The sequence below is a fragment of the Pimephales promelas genome, chromosome 10 (genome assembly GCF_988280905.1).
Source record: "Pimephales promelas chromosome 10, fPimPro1.hap1.1, whole genome shotgun sequence".
Classification (NCBI taxonomy): Eukaryota; Metazoa; Chordata; class Actinopteri; order Cypriniformes; family Leuciscidae; genus Pimephales; species Pimephales promelas.
This window is the reverse complement of record NC_142778.1, coordinates 12,464,800-12,484,820: the sequence shown is the minus strand read 5'-3', so window position 1 is coordinate 12,484,820 and position 20,021 is coordinate 12,464,800. Positions and strand designations below refer to the sequence as shown.

The following is a 20,021-nucleotide window of genomic DNA, read 5'->3' as shown; positions in this document are numbered from 1 at the left end:
TTCATGCGATACCTGTCCTAACTGTACATGTGCATCAGATACCTGTGTGTGTGTTTACAGGGGCTTCATGCGATACCTGTCCTAACTGTAGATGTGCATCAGATACCTGTGTGTGTGTTTTTACAGGGCTTTCATGAGATACCTGTCCTAACTGTACATGTGCATCAGATAACTGTGTGTGTGTTTACAGGGGTTTCACGTCAGATACCTGTCCTAACTGTACATGTGCATCAGATACCTGTGTGTGTATTTACAGGGGCTTCATGCAATACCTGTCCTAACTGTACATTTGCATCAGATACCTGTGTGTGTGTTTACAGGGGTTTCATGCGATACCTGTCCTAACTGTACATCTGCATCAGATACCTGTGTGTGTGTTTACAGGGGTTTCATGTGATACCTGTCCTAACTGTACATGTGCATCAGATACCTGTGTGTGTGTGTTTACAGGGGTTTCATGCGATACCTGTCCTAACTGTACATGTGCATCAGATACCTGTGTGTGTTTATAGGGGCTTCATGCGATACCTGTCCTAACTGTACATGTACATCAGATACCTGTGTGTGTGTTTACAGGGGTTTCATGCGATACCTGTCCTAACTGTACATGTGCATCAGATACCTGTGTGTGTGTTTACAGGGGTTTCACGTCAGATACCTGTCCTAACTGTACATGTGCATCAGATACCTGTGTGTGTGTTTACAGGGGTTTCATGCGATACCTGTCCTAACTGTACATATGCATCAGATACCTGTGTGTGTTTTTAAAGGGGCTTCATGAGATACCTGTCCTAACTGTACATCTGCATCAGATACCTGTGTGTGTGTGTTTACAGGGGTTTCATGAGATACCTGTCCTAACTGTACATGTGCATCAGATACCTGTGTGTGTGTTTACAGGGGTTTCATGAGATACCTGTCCTAACTGTACATCTGCATCAGATACCTGTGTGTGTGTTTACAGGGGTTTCATGCGATACCTGTCCTAACTGTACATGTGCATCAGATACCTGTGTGTGTGTTTACAGGGGCTTCATGAGATACCTGTCCTAACTCTACATCTGCATCAGATACCTGTGTGTGTGTTTACAGGGGTTTCATGAGATACCTGTCCTAACTGTACATCTGCATCAGATACCTGTGTGTGTGTTTACAGGGTTTTCATGCGATACCTGTCCTAGCTGTACATGTGCATCAGATACCTGTGTGTGTGTTTACAGGGGTTTCACGTCAGATACCTGTCCTAACTGTACATGTGCACGCACACACACACACACACACACACACACACACACACACACACACACACACACACACACACACATAAGATTCTTGAGGCAATCATCAAGTCAAGTCAAGTCACATTTATTTATATAGCGCTTTTCACAATACAGATTGTATCAAAGCAGCTTCACACTGATAACATGAAAGTAGCACAACACAGGATCAACAACATTGCTAAACACTAAATAATCCCAACTGAGCAAGCTCAAAGCAAGCCAAAAGCAAGGCGACAGTGGCAAGGAACCAAAACTCCATCAGATTGGATGGAGAAAAAACCTTGGGAGAACCCAGGCTCAGTCGGGGGCCGGTTCTCCTCTGGCTTACATTCATATTGTTTAAATATAAATATTAAATATAAATATTGTTTATGAATAAGACGGCGCCATAACATATCGCAGGCGTTGAGTCGTCTCTTCACAGGCGTTGAGTCGTCTCATCACAGGCGTTGGGGCATCCGAAATCCCCATGAGAGGCTGGACACAAAACTGGACCTGACGAACGCCATTTTTCTCGGGACAAGCGTCCCGAGATAACAGCAGAAAGGCAGATGGGAAATAATTAGCATAGCTGATGTTCATAATGATTTCCGTTATAACTCACAAACTCTCCGTAACCTGAACTCTCCGCAACCCAACCATACGCGCCGACCCGTTTGTCTAAAAGGCTGTCGAGCCCCACTGGTGCGTTAAGCAGTTTCAGTGGCAAACGGTTCCGTATGGCATAACAGAGGACTAGAAGGTAAGCATTATGTGAATGCTTGACTAAAGAGATGCGTCTTTAATCTAGTTTTAAACTGTGTCAGCGAGTCAGAGGCTCAGACCGTATCGGGAAGGCTATTCCAGAGTTTTGGAGCTAAATGCGAGAACGCCCTCCCTCCTTTACTGGACTTCGATATCCTAGGAATGACCAGAAGCCTTGAATTTAGTGATCTTAAGGAACGCGGTGGATTGTAGGGCGAAAGAAGGTCCGTTAAGTACATAGGAGCTAAACCATTTAGGGCTTTATAGGTTAGTAGCAGTATTTTGGAGTTGATGCGGAACTTAATAGGTAACCAGTGTAGAGATGATAAAATCGGTGTTATATGATCATATTTTCTTGACCTAGTAAGAACTCTAGCAGCTGCATTTTGTACTAACTGTAGATTGTTTATTGAGGATGCAGGACAACCAGCTAATAAAGCATTACAGTAATCTAGTCTCGAGGTCATGAATGCGTGAACTAATTTTTCAGCATCAGAAATAGATAGCATGTTACGTAGCTTAGCAATGTTTCTAAGGTGGAAAAAGGCTGTTCTTGTAACATATGAAATATGATTTTCGAACGACAAATTGCGGTCTAGTATAACACCCAGGTCTTTTACTGTTGTGGATAAAGTAACAGGACATCCGTCTATATTAAAGTTGTATTGTGAGAGGTTTTGTGAGTAGTTTTTTGGACCAATAAGTAATACCTCCGTTTTATCTGAATTTAATAGCAGGAAATTACGCGTCATCCAGCATTTTATATCTTTGAGACACTCTGTCATTTTAGATGAGTTAGTGTTTTCATCTGGTCGTGATGAAATATATAATTGAGGGTCGTCAGCGTAACAGTGGAAATTAATTCCATGTTTTCTTATAATATTACCAAGTGGCAGCATATATATATTGAGAATAGCAGAGGGCCTAAAACCGATCCTTGCGGCAGGGGCGATTCTAGGGTCAGAGCTTTAGGGGTGCTGAGCACCCAATGAGCCCCACTGCCACCACCCACATTTTACACCCATATACGCTCCCCCTCTCTCTTCATTTTATTTATTTAATTAGTTATTTGTAAGGGGGGCAGTGTACACATTAATCAACATTAGAACAATGAAAATGTACCCGAGTATAAGAGCTAATTTTCATCAGTAGTTCCCCAGCCAGCAGTAAAAAAGGCAACCTTAAAGATATTAACAAATTTGTTAAACTATGTTGGGTGGACTATGTTTCTCTAGGGGGGTTCGGGGGCATGGTCCCCCGTTGGAAAATTTTGTACATTTTAAGGTTAAATGCATCAATCTCGTGCTCTTTGAGAGATCAAAATTAAGAGCTTCAACCCATGAACTGCTCGTTGAACAAAGAAAAAGCATTGATTTGTACCAGGACAACAAAGAGGGCTCAAACATCTTTTTAGTTGAGTCTCAGTCTACATTACATTATCAATGGTGTTTTAAGATCCCAAACAAATATTATAATAATGTAATAATGATTTATATAATTATTCCTATGATGTAAAATCCATATAGCCTATAAATGTACTATATAATGAAAATTAATATTTCAAAAGTATATTTTAGTCAACATTACACTATAGAAAAATTAAAATACTTTTATCATATTTCTACACTTGCAAGAAATAAACCCGTAAGCTTTTATTTAGGAGAAAATACCAGATATATAACCATGCTGATCGCGTGAGCAAAGTGCACACTTTTCTTTAAACCACCCAGCAAAATTTGTGCTGTTTTATATAGGCAAAAAGCCATATCATGGATTCGATTTTAGTTTGTTGGCAAAATATAACACTAGAGCCCTTTATGTTAGGTTATACATTTTACATTATACATTTTACATCTCATGTGTGTTGGGAAAAGAGAGAAGAGATAGTTAGGCAAAAGGTAGATTCGAACTCAGGTCGAGCGCATCTAACTTCACTCACGCCCTACGACCTACGCCACTGTACCTACTCCGTGACGTGCATCTATTTACTAGAAAGACAGGCACTTCTCCGTTAGACAGGCAAAGCTCCGTTATCGAAAATGCAAAAAAAAAAAAATGTATAAATTCGCTTGGGCGCATGGCGAACTTACAATGTATAAATTTTATCAGATCGGCCCTCGCGGCCTCGAAACACCACCGGCTCACCGGGAAAACTCCCGACTCTCCCGATTGCCACTCCGCTAACGTTACTCCAAAGACTAAACACCAGACTAAACATCAGCTGGCCACAACATGAGCAGGAAACGCAAGTCACCAGTAAAATGGACGAGCGCTACCTGCAGCGCAGGTCACAGCCTCACCGCCGGGGTCTGCCGTTTTTCCCTGATCTCCATAAAGAGATCTCGAGAACGTGGGAAAGACCGCATTCGTCCCGTATTTCGAGTCCCAATGTAATAGATTACAGCAATGTTATGGGGGCTCGAGATATGGGATATGGGAAGATGCCGAAGGTGGAGGAGGCTTTAGCGAGCTATCTCTCTCCCGAATCGGCGTCTTCCCTAAAGACCCCGGTGTTGCCTAGTAAGCCCTGCAGAGAGACATCTGCATTGGTGGGCAGGGCTTACATGGCGGCGGGTCGGGCTGGTTCGTGTCTGCACTCAATGGCGATTTTGCAGGCATACCAGGCCGACCTCCTGAAAGATTTGGATGAGGGGGAGGGGCCTACTCCTGAAGATGTCGCGGAGTTGAGGAAGGCCGCAGATCTGTCTCTCCGGGCCACTAGGGAAGCGGCCAGCGCTATTGGCCGCTCTATGGCGGCCATGGTGGCCACGGAGAGGCATCTGTGGCTGAACTTATCCGGTATTAAAGAAAAGGATAGGTCCTTCCTGCTGGATGCGCCGCTTTCGGCTTCTGGCCTGTTCGGCGACGCCGTTAATTCGGTTGTCGACAGGTTTCAGGAGTCGAGAAAACAATCTGCGGCGTTCCAGCAGTACCTCCCCCGGAAAGCGAAGGCCAAATCTAGTAGGGGGGGGGCAAAGCAATCAGCCCCAGCCATCAGCCAGCTCCTCCCACAGGGCAGAGCAGAAGGAGAGCGTTTCCTCTAGAGCCCCCCCTCCGGGGTCTTGGCAACAGAGGAAACGCTCCCAAAAACCGAAGTCCTCCAGCCAGAGGGGCGACCTGAGGGACGTCATTCAGGCTAAGAGGACTTCGGAAAAGAGGTCCTAGCCAAGGCAGGACTTCAGAGGGCTGCCCCCTCCGCAGTGAGACAACCGAGGTTGTTCTCACAACGGGGCCCTCTAGGAAAAGATGCAGGTCCGCCGTTAACAGCGCTTCGGGCCGCATCAATTTCCAGCGAAAAGACACCAGAGGCCAGCCTCGAGAGGCTGGTACCCTTAGCAGATTTTGTAGAGGGATGGTATCATCTTCCCAACATATCTCCATGGGTCCTGCAGATAATACGAGTTGGGTACAGACTGCAGTTCGCGCACCGCCCCCCCAAGTTCTCTGGGGTGGTGTTTACTGCGGTGGTCCCAGAGCAGGCTCAGGTGTTGGAACAAGAAGTACAGACTCTGCTGTCGAAAGGAGCCATAGAACGTGTTCTTCCGGTAGACAGGGAGTCCGGGTTTTACAGCCGGTACTTTATAGTTCCAAAGAAGGATGGGGGGTTAAGGCCAATTTTGGATCTCAGGGTGTTGAACCGGTCTCTGAGAAGGTTCAAATTCAGAATGTTGACCATTCCAACAATCGTGAGTCAAATCAGATCCGAGGACTGGTTTGTCACGATAGATCTGAAAGACGCCTATTTTCACATCTCCATCCTTCCTTGTCACAGGAGGTACCTGAGGTTCGCTTTCGGGGGCGAAGCATACCAATATCGGGTTCTTCCGTTCGGCCTAGCACTCTCTCCCCGCACATTTACCAAGTGTATGGACGTGGCCCTTGCTCCACTGAGACTTCAGGGGATTCGCGTATTGAATTATCTCGACGACTGGCTTATTTTGGTCCAGTCTCGGGAGATGGCAGTTCGGCATCGAGATGTCGTTCTTGGCCATATTCAAAAATTGGGGTTAAGACTCAATTTGAAGAAGAGTGTGCTAGAACCGTCCCAGGGCACGACCTTTTTGGGAGTCGTGTGGAACTCGATTACGATGCAGGCACGTATGTCTCCCGCACGTATCGAGTCAATTCTGGCGATGGTGTCCAGGGTGAGGCTAGGTCAGGCCGTCACTGTGAAACACTTTCAAAGGATGCTGGGCCTCATGGCAGCGGCATCCAACATTATTCCTCTGGGCCTCCTTCACATGAGGCCCCTCCAGTGGTGGTTGAAGACCAAGGGGTTCTCACCCAAAGGAAATCCGTTCCGTATGATCAGAGTAACGCGCAAGTGCCTTCAGTCTCTGCAAATATGGAAGAAGCCTTGGTTCCTATCCCAAGGCCCAGTGTTGGGAGTGTCATGTCGCCGGGAAACCGTTTCGACAGACGCCTCCCTTACGGGCTGGGGCGCGGTCATGGACGGCCGCTTTACCAGGGGTCTGTGGCAGGACCATCATCGCACTTGGCATATAAATTGCCTGGAGATGATGGCGGTATTCAAGGCTTTGAGGAGCTTCCTCCCAGACATCGAGGGTCGCCACGTCCTTATACGGACGGACAATACGTCAGTGGTGGCCTATCTGAACCGACAGGGGGGACTCAGATTGCGCCCTCTGTGCAAACTGGCGCATCAGATTATCCTTTGGTCCCAGGGAAAGATATTGTCAATAAGGGCAATGTATATCCCAGGGGTTCAGAATCGGGGAGCAGACATCCTGTCGAGGCAGGGGCTGAGGCCCGGGGAATGGAGACTTCATCCGGATGTGGTGAAGTCGATATGGGAGAGGTTCGGACCGATGGAAGTGGATCTGTTTGCGTCTCAAGAGACGTCCCACTGTCCACTTTGGTTCTCCCTCTCACATCCAGCCCCGCAAGTGGAAGGTGTTTCACACTTGGTGTGGAGAACGAAGGTTGGATCCAGTAAACTGCCCAGTGGCTTCAGTTCTGGAATTCCTTCAGGATCGTTTCTCTGCGGGTCTCTCCCCGTCCACTCTTAAGGTGTACGTGGCTGCCGTTTCGGCTTTCCACGCGCCAGTGGATGGTGGACCTCTGGGGAGGCACCAATTGGTCATTAGGTTTCTCCGTGGTGCTTGGAGGATGAGGCCGGCGATCAGGTCCAGGGTGCCTGCCTGGGATCTGGCAATAGTTCTGGAAGGGTTGTCGCTCGCTCCCTTCGAACCTTTAGAGTCGGCTTCGCCTAAGGACTTAACGCTGAAAATGGTCTTTCTCTTAGCGATTACCTCTCTTAAGAGGGTGGGAGATCTCCAGGCCCTGGTGGTAACGCCAGCTTGCTTGGAGTTTGCCCCTGGCAAAGTAAAGGCCTTTTTGCACCCGAGTCCGGGCTACGTGCCTAAAGTTCCTTCGAGTACGGCTCGATCTGTAGTCCTTCAGGCATTCCATCCTCCACCTCATGTGTCGGCGGGAGAAGAGAGGCTTCACTTGCTCTGCCCCGTCAGAGCTTTGAGTGTATACTTGGAAAAGTCTGCTTCTTGGAGAAGATCTGACCAGTTGTTAGTATGCTTTGGGTCACCTAAGAGGGGGCTCCCGGCGACCAAACAAACTATAAGTAACTGGATTGTCCAGGCTATTACTGAGGCTTACAAGGTGCGTGGGGTTCCTTCACCTTTGGCCTTAAGGGCTCACTCGACTAGAGGCATGGCTTCCTCTAGGGCCCTTCTGTCGGGAGTACCTCTGCAGGAGATTTGTGAGGCAGCCGGCTGGGCTACCCCGCATACTTTCATCAGGTTTTACAGTCTCAGCCTTCCCAGTACGCCCGGTGCACACGTACTCGGCCCTTGCTGAGTGCCTAATCAGTTTCACTCTGGGGCGGGTCTGTTCGGTGCGTGGCCTAGTGGGTACTCGTTCCCCAAAGAGTCGATTTTATCGACGCAGTGTTGAGTTCCCTCGATAGGGAACGTCTCGGGTTATGACTATAACCCTTGTTCCCTGAGAAGGGAACGAGACACTTCGTCGTGTTGCCACGCCCCCTTTTCAGACCCTTGAGCGTCTTGCTTCATCGCGAGGCTAGTGTGTGTTGTGACAGCGTCACTTTTATACTTCCGGGTATGCCGTCACATGTTACGTCACGACGCAACACCAATCAGGATTGGATTAGTTTCATTCATACTTCAGAGGCGCACGCTTAGGGAGCGTCCCCAAAGAGTCGATTTTATCGACGCAGTGTCTCGTTCCCTTCTCAGGGAACAAGGGTTATAGTCATAACCCGAGACGTTTTTCCTGATAGAATTTAACAATGAATTGTTGGATTGAGGATAGATAGATGGTAGGAAAAATGTGAGTTTTTCCACGCAGTGAGTTGTTGGATAGAATCAGAATGTAGAAATAAAACGTAGAAGGATGGTTTATGCATGTAGGGGAAGAAGGCAGGGAAAACAATAGTGTTGGAAGAAAACACCAGATAAAGAAGAAGCTGGAATATAAAAGGGAAAAAAATAGAATTCATGACCATTTTTGAACACTTGTTAAGTCCAAGTAAGTTGAAATGGTGTGAAAGGTTTATCAAGCAGAATATGGAAAAGTATTTCCAGTAAAACTAAAGTACAAACGTGATAAAATAATGATTGAAATGATGATGTGAATGTGCTTTATTGTATTATAGATATAGTAAATCGTAACTGAACAGTCATGATGGGAAGACAAAAGAGAGCAAAATGCTGTAAGCAGCTCTTCTCTGAAGCTCTAACTTTAAAGATACTTGCAGATTTAGTTTAATAACCATTGTGTTTTCGAACCAAAGGGTTTATAGTGGGGATAGTGAAAAGATGGACTAGCCATCAAACCTTCATTTATCATAAAATAAATTGGAAATTATAGTTTATTTTTATAAAAATTATAAATAGATAAACAAATGAATATATATTGGTATTTGCAGATGATGCCTTTTCCTAATAACTGAGAAGGGACTAAGTAATACAGCAAATAGTGCGTGCTTATTAGCCCGGCTTTCGGATGTTATAATGGGTTTTGCAATCAGTGTTATTGATGATAATGCTAAATTAAAGACAGTCTGTGTTATGAAGGAATTTTGGATCAGGGAATCATTTCCCTGGATAAGTATGACTAAAGTTAAACTTAAGCAGCTATTTAACATGTAGCTGTGGATGAAAGCTGAGATTTTTAACTGAAAAATGTATTTACAGTATTTACCATTTTGAGGCCAAGAAGATTAAGCCAAGCATTCCAGGTGTCAAACATTAGCTTTTGTCTTTATGCACTTCCTGGCCATTATAAGTTCAAGATACAGCTTTGCTTTTGTATGGTAAAGGTTTGACCACTGTGGTCAGACTGATCAGATTAGCGTGTCTGCTGCTGCTGAATCATTTACATTTGCTTTGTCTCAGTGTATCCACCTTTCATGTAATCCTGCCCTCTTTTAAATGTATAAGAATAGTTTTGTGTGCATTTGAATATAGATCAGTGTTTAAGTGATGATATTAACATTTTGGTCTGAGAAAGAACAGGAGGGGGGTTAGAAGGACCATCGTATTATGTATTGTTTTAAGTTCACAGGGGTGAGAACAGTAAAACACCCAAGAAAGGGGGTTGAGCGTCCCACTGTTAAATTGTATTTCTAACCTGTTAGATCGGGTTTCAATTGGGTTGAGAAAGAGACAGATAAGAAATGAGTTGCAAATGAGTTGCAAATACTTTTAAAAAGTATTGCTAATTGCAGAATTGGTAAACTCCTAGAAAATAAAAAAACTAAGTCAGATATTAAACTATGGCCATTAGGAACCTGGCAAATAAAATTTAGATGAAATTTGAAGCATTACTATTTTTATAAAAGATAAAATAGGCTAAGCAAGCAGTGTTACAGGTTTAACAGTTGATAAATGTAAAATGTGAAAAAAACTTGTTAGTATTCACCAAGAAAGGATTTTAGAAGCTGATGTTGATTTTAGAAAATAAGCTGTGGTTTGGCTGAAACAATTTGCATATCTTAATCTTGTGTGTTGGGACGGAAGCTGCCAGCATGACAGAGACTCAATCCGAGTAGAAATTTGTAATGTCTAAATTCTCTTATAAAATTGGGCTTGTATTAAAAATACAAGTAATTTATGGAAAAGATGCCTTAAGCTGGGCTAGAGTTAAAGTCTGAAGTTACACGTTTTGAAGGAAGCAGGAAGTACCAGTCCTGAATAACTCAAGAGTCTGTCTCTCTCTCTCTCTCTCTCTCTCTCTCTCTCTCTCTCTCTCTCTCTCTCTCTCTCTCTCTCTCTCTCTCTCTCTCTCTCTCTCAATGACAGCTAAAAGCTGTTATCTGAGTGTGTTATAAGTGATAATAAGAAGCAGAGGACAATTTGTAAATACTTTAGGAGCAAACCTGAATTACTTTAAAGACGTTTTTAAAATAATGCAGACCTTATACGATAGAAGAGACATTTTTTTGATTAGTTTATTTTAGGACCAGTAACTTCTTTGTCTCATTTTCTTTAGCCTCCACCATTCAGAATCGATGGCTCTAGGCTACAGATATAGATGTACACTGAATGTACGGTCGTGATCTAAATTTCCAAGCATTGTGATTTTGCTGAGGATGTTTAAAAGGTTAATTTAATTAAATACTGTCCTACTGGACTGTGATGATTCTTGAATGTCTTCTCACCAACACCCACGAGAAAAGTCATAACTGTCAATTTTTAGAAAAGTCTGTTTGATAATTCTGCCAAATTGGATGGAGCTGTAACCAGTATGCATGAGGTGTCATCCCAACGACGGGTACGATCTTCGATAGCCCTAAAAGACAACCTAAGGCAGGGTTTCACCGCTACTGGGCACCTGCCCACCAGGAACAGTGTTGTGCAAGTTACTTCCAAACTGTAATACATTAGGTATTACTTGTTACTGTTATTTAAAAGTAATTCATTACCTTACAATATTACTGTCTCAGAATTTTAATGCGTTACATTACTCATGTATTACTTTTGAGTTACTTTCACCAAAATAACTAAGTAGAACAACTTTGGGGCTGTAACGATATGCAATATGAAACCGAAATCGCGATTCGCCACACGACTCAGATCCACGAACAGAATTGCGACACAACTCCCAGCATTATTCTCCTTACCGTCCAGATCCAATGCTGCCTTATCTTTATTTTATTTTTTAAAAATTAGGCTATTAGTATTATTTGAAGTTAACATTATAAAATACGTAGACCTACACCACAAAACTAGTTAAGGAGCATTATGGACATGACATTTGCAGTCAAAACTTGAAATAAAAATTCTCAGAAAATACATGTATTGAAACGTCTAGGCTTCCTCAAAGGACTCCAGACATTAGACAAATATCAGTCTATGTTTTATTTTTAATATTAGGGAAAAGACACACATTCATGCGTGACAAAAAAAAAATAGGAGGCAAAATATATTTTTTGCAATTCTGTTAATTACACTGCGCAAATCGGATGAGGAAGGGTTGGCTCTCCAGTCTCCATAGAACTTAAAATATTCATTTTATTTTAGTTTTCGTGTTCGCATTTATGAGGAAAAAACAATGTTACAGACACGACCGCTCTGAACTGGCACTAAAAGACTGCTTTAAAACTTTCACACAGTTTGTTGCCTTTAAGAAGTAAAAGCAGACAATACACTGTAATACAACTGTAATACAAGCCTCACTGAACAAGTAACGAGTAAAATATTACTGAAAATTGATTAGTAATGCCTTACACTACTGCGTTACAGCAAAAAGTAATATGTTACTGTAATGTATTACTTTTGTAATGCGTTACTCCCAACACTGACCAGGAAAGGGAGGTGTAAACTGTGCGAAGGGAGTGGAATGTGATGCCACTTTGGGCAAAGGGCATCAGAGAGGGGACTCAGAGGACTGTGATACAGTTTGTCTGCCTCGACCAAGAGTCCACTCCCAAATATACTTTAGAATGAACTTATCCTCCAAAATGGCTTAATTATCATAGAGATAAAAGATTAGTTAGAAAAAAGTTAGTTTGTTTCTTCACCATTGTAATTCAACACATTCTAAACAAATGGTAGTCGATTGTAGAAATGGGGCCGGTGTGAGACACAGGGAATCTTATCAGACAATGGGGTGTCTCAAACATCATTAACAGAGACCACAGTTGGATGCATCTGATGTGTAGACATTGACAAACATTTTTTATGATGTTAATTGCCTTAAGGGCAAGGAGTGTGTGGCAAAATCCAGCATATCAGGGTAGAGACATGGTGGTGGCTAAAGATTAGGACAACTAAAAGTCTGAATAACAAAGGTCAAAAGTTTAGTGTAAGGAATTTACCCTGTCTAAATTACAGTCTTAGGAGGCTGTTGAAAAGATTATTCGTTTGTTCGAGAGAGAGAGACTGCTTGAAGAAGAAAGGTCTGTGTACTCTATCTTTCTGTTTTTCATTCAGACAAAGAAGCTGAAGCAATTTAATGATAATGAACAAAAACCAACACAGCTGACTTTTCTAAAATCAAAAGAATAATGAACAAACATGTTTTAAACTATAGTTAAGAGGCCATAGAAAATAATTAGATAAAAGATATAGAAATACGCAGGGTCTAAAATATCATTTAAACTGTAAATCTTTTTAGATAAAAAAATAAGAAATATGAACGGTTCATATTTAGATGTATTTTATGGTGATTGCACTTTATGTCTTGATGAGAGTGAGTTTAGAGGAGTTGCTCTATCTGAATAATGTGTATCATTAACCTCTGGAAAGAATTAAGGCGAATAACAAATTCAAGAGAGGTTGATAATTTTTTGGAAAGAACAAAGTGACATATTGGCTAAGATATCGAATTATCAAGGGAGCCCTTAACGTTTATGATTAATGTAAACAAAGGGAAAATTATGACTGACATTGACAAGTCTGTACAGCATGACCTGACTTGACAGAAAATAGAATGTAAGACTGAGGGCTATTAGCCTTCAAATGATGAGGACACCATTGTGTTAATTTGATGCAAGGATGAATTCATGCATCAAAAAGGGGGATGTAATGGTAACAATGGCCAAATATAATATGGTTTAGCAATGGCCAAATATAATATGGTTTAGCAATGGCCAAATATAATATGGTTTAGGGGACAAAAATGTCCTAAAAAATTGTGGTATAACAAATTGCAGGACTGATTCGACGGGAAGCGCCAGGGCGAAAAGAAACTACTTAAACTCAAAATTTGTTTTTCTCTACAGAGCAGAGCAGATTTTGATACAGGAATGTGCCCAATTGAATAATGACTGTTGAATGTGTCCCCTTAGTGGATAACTCTGCTATTCTCCATATAGCTGTAGTAAAACCACGTAAAGGAGGTAGAATTACCATGTGATTACAATGTGCTTCACAACTGCATTGACCATGAGAATGCTTTGCTCACAACAGGAACTTTGCACTTTTATCATGCTTCTTAACAAAAACATTGGTGCGGGAAGATTTTGAGCCAGATCACATCTCATACTCACATTCTCATCCTGGCTCCCTGTTACAACAGGGCCAAATTTGCATCACAATTGTAAAACTCCCTAATCTTTGTTTTGAGGCATGATGAATTTACACATAGACACAGCTAAATGCAGACACATAGATAACACCATTTGATAACTGATTTTGTTTTGTTTTACTTTGAGTTTACTTTATTATTTGTTTTGTTTCTGCACATTTGTATTTTGTCCATTTTATTTTCAACAATGTTTTTGGACATTAATTCAATTTAATCTCTGTGTTTGGTTACATTATTTTGCTGATACTCTTCATGAAGTGGGGTTTAAACCAGTATTTGTTGTTTTTGTTGTAATGCCAGAAACAGTGTAAGGGCTAGTAAGATCTTCTTTTATTCTCCCTTGACCATATTTTGGAAGTACATAAATTTAAGATAAATTTGAATCTGACCATTTCAAATCTCTGACCATCAAGGATGCCATACGCTTTTGTTGTTTGTTGTACCGTATGTTCTTTTGAATCACAGAATTCCTGCTACCTATAGTTCACAACTGTCTCCTGCCTCGGAAAGAGGAACCAGCGTTTGCTCCCAGATTCAGTGCCTTTTCTTATGGAGGTGTGAAGTTTTTTGATGGAACAGTGCAACACTATGTGACAGAACCTCCTCATGCAGGGCTGAAGGGAGAACAAAGACTTAGACCTGACCAGCGGATATTGCAACAAGCCTGGACGGAAAGTCTGGAGATGAAACTACACAGCAGAAAACATATCTTTATGGACTTGAACTTCATGTGGGTGGCCAACGGTGCCAAGGGATGATGGATTTTATTTTCAGATATACAAAAATCGGATATGAAGAGTATAACTGTGATGATACGACTGAAATTTTTCTATTGATTTTTATTATTATGATTATGGGTAATCTGAATGATAAAAAGGGGGAAGTTGTTGTGGAAAAATTTAATATTAACTAATATGAATAATAGCCATCATATGTTTTTCTCTCTCTCACACACACACACACACACACACACACACTCACACACAGAGTGGTAGAACAAATGGCCCTGTTTCTTTTGTTAATTATAGAGCCCTGGGGTGGCAAGGAGGGGCATGGTCACCTTTTGAGACAACAGATGTGGAAAGTTACAGAAACTAGGAAGGAGGAGTTTTACTGTATAAAATGTCATGTTTGTGGAAATCAAACAGGTCTTCTGGTTTTCCGAGCTGGGTAGCTGCGGCTCTGAAAAGAGGCCTCCTCACAAGAATAAACCTTTTCTCTTTATTACAGTTTGCCTGTTCGGAAAGTTTCTTATACCTTTGATGCTGTTTTCATTAACCTCTAAAACTTGCCATTACAGGAGTCATCACTTCATTCAGTAACACTTCAAGAAAGAATTAATGAAGAACATTATACTGATGAAGAAAATAATACTGATGAAGACAGCTTCTCAAGTGTAGAAATTTGGGTCAGTGGGGAGGACTGCAGTTCAGGACCTCACGGTGTGGCCGATGGGTCCAGTGACGAAAACAGCAATTCAGAATCTGAGTATGATAACAAAGTGGCCCTAACTTCACTCTCAACATTTTTACAAGAATGGGCAACAAAACACCTCATCAAGCATAATGCTTTAGATGATCTCCTGAAAGGACTTAAAAATTATGGCCACTCCCATCAACAGCAAGGTCACTGCTGAAAACTCCTAGGCTCATTAAATCAGTGGAAAAATCAGGAATGGAGTGTGTCCATTTTAAGCATTCTTAAGGGAGAGCATTCTTGAGCAGCTGCAGCGCTATCCAAGAGACATTACAGATGGAGTTAGCACATTGGAGCTTTCATTTAATATAGATGGCCTGCCGATTTTTAAAAGCAGCAGAGCATCTCTTTGGCCCATCCTGTGTGCCATTCATCTGCCACCCATTAGTGTCTTTCCTGTCACACTGACACTCGGTCCCACCAAACCAACAAATTTGGATTTTATTGAAGAAGCTATAAAGGACATTCAGGAGCTTGTAGACAATGGTTTGGATGGAATAGAAGTCAAAATCAGATGTGTTGTGTGTGACGCACCCGCAAGAGCCATGGTCAAAAAGATCAAACAATACTATGGGTATGGGTGTGACAAGTGCACACAGAAGGGCACATGGGTGGATGGACGCGTGACCTACCCAGAGGTTGATAACCTCACTTTACGAAACAACGACACGTTTCGCGCTGAAATGTCCATGCGTCAAGAAAATGAGGACACTCCTGTGTCCCCCTTTCTGAATCTCCCACTGGACATGGTAGAACAATTCCCAATTGATTACATGCACCAAGCTTGCCTGGGAGTGATGAAAAAACTCATAACAGTGTGGGTTAGAGGAGACAGGAAAGTGAGAATGTCTGCTGGGCAAATAAGCAATGTGACCCAAAGGCTGCTGTCACTTTAAAAGGACATCCCCAGCTGTTTTGCCCGGAAACCAAGAAATCTGGAAGACATCGACAGGTGGAAGGCAACCGAACTGCGGCAGTTTGCTGTTTACACAGGAAAGATCGTGCTTAAAAGAATTCTGGCTGACCAGCTATATGATCACTTCATGGGGTCCTTCTCATTTGTGCATCCTCGTTTCCTTTCCTTGCTTCCTTTCCTTGCGTCTCAGCTCCACCCCCTGTAGGACGTGAGGGAAGGAAGCGAGGAAAGGAAAGGAGGACAGAGGAATCGAATAAAAGCTTTTTTATATCCATTGGAATACTTGATCACTCGAGCGTCACTCCACAGTGTCATCAGCAGCGCTAAAAGGATCTGCCCTTATGTTGTTGAAGTTTGGTTATTTAATAAATTCATAATAAATAATAATAAAGATAGACTATACTGTTGAAATATCTGAGATGTGTGGTTTATATAAACTGCAAAGGTAAAGTATAAATTAAAATGATTGTGACCGATGTGAAGGGGGAGGAGAATTGATACGTGCGTCACGTTTAGTCAATATAACAGTTCCGCGTAGGATGCACCTATGACTCCTCAGGAAGCCTCCTCACTCCTCGATCCTTGACTCCTCACGGTGCAATTAGAGAATTGAGATGTCCTTCAAGATGGCTGAGCTCGATCGGTTTCCGGGTCATAGGAGGGAGGACGGAGGAGCGAGGAGACGAGGAGGGATATTGAGAAGCACCCATGGTGTTCAGTGTTGCCTTAAAGGGTTAGTTCACCCAAAAATGAAAATTAAGTCATTAATTACTCACCCCCATGCTGTTCCAACCCCGTAAGACCTTCGTTCATCTTCGGAACACAAATAAATATATTTTTGATTGAATCTGAGAGCTGTATCACTCTTCCATTGGCTTCCTAAGGGACTGGCTCTTGACGGCCCATAAAGTCATTAAAGAAAATGTTTAAATGTTCCATGTGTCATGAATCTGGTCCCTTTCTCGGTTCTTTGTCTCCCCCTGTTGGTTATCATGTGTTCTCGCTTCTGTTCTCGCTTCTCCGCTGTTTCATTATCTACAGCTGCGGCTGCCTTATGCTCGTTATCCAATCATTCTTTCACACCTGCTCTCCCTTTTCTCTAATTCTGTCGGCTTCTTTTACCACTGCTTTTCCCTACCTCTTTGCCAGATTATTCTTTCAGCCAAGACGTTTAGTCTGTGTATGTTACCTACCTCCCGTATGAGTCCTGTCCAGTCCTGTCCTATCCTGCACTGTGCTACTGTGAGTTTGTTCCACCGCTACTTTGTCGCTACTCTGCTGTGCTTATTTCAGAGCCCTTGTCTGATGCCAGCTCACCTCCACTAGCCGAGGGATCTTCCTCCCGCGCTCGCCAGGGCAGCAGTGGTTCTCCGGTGTCTGCTTTCACCTGCCGCTTTCGCTGGTCAGCCTGAGAAGAGAGTCACGCCTGTTACCCGCTCGGCGGGTCAACCTTTGTTGAACATTATATTATTTGTGAACAGGCCAGCACCAATCAACACACAAAGGGGGATACACAGACACATAATGGCCATTACACACAATAACGCATATGAAACACCCAATATACATAAACAAACACCTCAAATAATACTGTCAAATGAATTCACTTAATAAATGTACCTCCTTTTGATGGTGCACCAGCTCACGGGACTCAGCCATAACAAACAAACAGAAAGAACGGTAAGAATAAACTCAAACTAAACGTTAAAGAGTGTGCGCACTTAACTCCAAACAAAAGTTTAAATAAAGTCTATTAAACCTAAATACTGTTGTTATGTAATCTTTACTGTAAGTAAATTCCATTTAATAAAAACTCAAACTGAGCTGACCCAAGCTCACCCACATCCGCCACAGTTTGCTTAAAGGAAAACTCCACCGTTTTTTTAAATATGGCTTATTCACATTCTTTCCTACATTTAGATATGTGTGCAAATTCATTTTTGTCTCAGTGCATGCATTGTTTTAGTTTGACAGGGTCGGCGCTAGCTTAGCTTAGCACAATGAATGGATTCCCTTGTTGCCAGCTAGCATGTCCTGAGTAAAAGTGGTTAAAAAAAATAAACAAACCCACGTAATTACTTCTTGTGGCCTGCGTATTCACAACGAGTACAAATAGCGACGCAGATTAACACTCGGCGATTTCCTAGGCAGATATTGACTTGGGACTATATTAGGGGGAAGCACAGGCGAAGCACTACTGCTAAGGCGAATCACTGCTACTTGGGCGCAGAGACGTCACGCAACACATGAAATCGCACGACTTCCGTAAACATACCGGCTTGAATAGTAGCTACCTGACTAGTTTCCTTACAGTACATGACTGGCGATGAACATGGCTGATTTTGTGAGAGACGAAGAGGGTGACTTCTCAGACAGTCAAGAGCCAGAGCCATAACGTTACCTATTTGAACCAGAGTTTTCAGAAGAGGAGCTGCGTGCTTTAGAAATAGACAGAGAGGAGGAGGATGTTGCGATCGCTCAACAGCCTGGGGACGAGAGCCAACACGAACTGGTGGTGTGAATGTGGGGGAATATGCCAACCTATGCCACCTGAAATAGAGTGTCTGTGCTGTGGCGAGTGGGGCCGATGGCCAGGCTCAACGCGTCAGATAAGATGAGCGTGCCCGCAGTTGTGTCACAGCTAACGTTACTGAGGATTTCACGGCACTGACCCTGATCCATCCTGCAGTACTCGTTTTTTTTCCGGTGCGATAAGGTGAACTGGAAAAAAAAACGCGCCACGCCGATTGGACCAAATGGATATAGGTAAGTTATAACGATAACAGGTTGTTCATGCTAAACAGGTAGAATTCAACATGACGTTCGTAGTCTAGATAAAGCGTCTCAGCATCGATCTTACAACAGAATAAAGACACCGATAAACATAAGGAAGAGAGTAATAAAAGAACTTACTTTGTTCAGCCTGTGCTTTGAAAATAGATGGGACAGCCGTATCTTTCAGACGTAGTAACTTTATCGTCTTTCTGGGCACATATTCCATTTTTTCAAGGGTAACGTTAGTCCTCTGGTGCAAAATGCTGTTCGCAAACAAAACTGTTTTATTTTGTCGAGTGGCGTTGATGTAGGCTACAGATCTCCTGAGCAGCTAGCCATTTATTTCTCAGTTTCTGTGAAACATTACATTCGTGTAGTTCTTTGCTTGTTCTCACAACCTTTTGCTATGCAGGTAATTACCATGTTTGCTGTAACTTCTCAAAATAAATACTCCTAAAGCGAAGACACTTGTTGCAGGTCGCGCCGCTATGTTCTTCTTCAGTTTTTTTTTTTTTTTTACGCGCTGAACACCGGTATGTTTACGGAAGTCGTGCGATTTCATGTGTTGCGTGACGTCTCTGCGCCCAAGTAGCAGTGATTCGCCTTAGCAGTAGTGCTTCGCCTGTGCTTCCCCCTAATATAGTCCCAAGTCAATATCTGCCTAGGAAATCGCCGAGTGTTAATCTGCGTCGCTATTTGTACTCGTTGTGAATACGCAGGCCACAAGAAGTAATTACGTGGGTTTGTTTATTTTTTTTAACCACTTTTACTCAGGACATGCTAGCTGGCAACAAGGGAATCCATTCATTGTGCTAAGCTAAGCTAGCGCCGACCCTGTCAAACTAAAACAATGCATGCACTGAGACAAAAATGAATTTGCACACATATCTAAATGTAGGAAAGAATGTGAATAAGCCATATTTCAAAAAACGGTGGAGTTTTCCTTTAAGTTTGTTTTTGGTCTTTTTTGGGTCGCGCGGGGTTTCCCCCTTGCGTGGCCATGGCTGACTCACGAATTGGTGTTTTAAAGAATCTCACGCGGCGTCACGGTGTTAAAGTGGCGTCCGCGGTCAGTGTTGAAGATTGTTGTTTGGCAATGGGAGAAGTTGTTGGGCATGACAGTATTTTGTCAGCGTCTAAAATGAATAGTGCTGTTGTGGTTTTTTTGAAGTCGGTTGAGAATGCAAATGAATTAGTGGAAAGAGGGATTGTTATAAATAATCTCTTCACACCGGTTCTACCTCTTTCGACACCTTCAAACAAAGTAACACTGTCTAATATTCCACCTTTTGTTTCTGATG

The 20,021-nt window shown here is 42.7% G+C and overlaps 1 pseudogene; it reads left to right on the top strand.

The window, feature by feature from the left end:
- The first annotated feature begins 13,289 nt into the window (after positions 1 to 13,289).
- LOC148977327 (uncharacterized) lies at positions 13,290 to 16,150 on the top strand (annotated as a pseudogene).
- Positions 16,151 to 20,021: the final 3,871 nt, after the last annotated feature.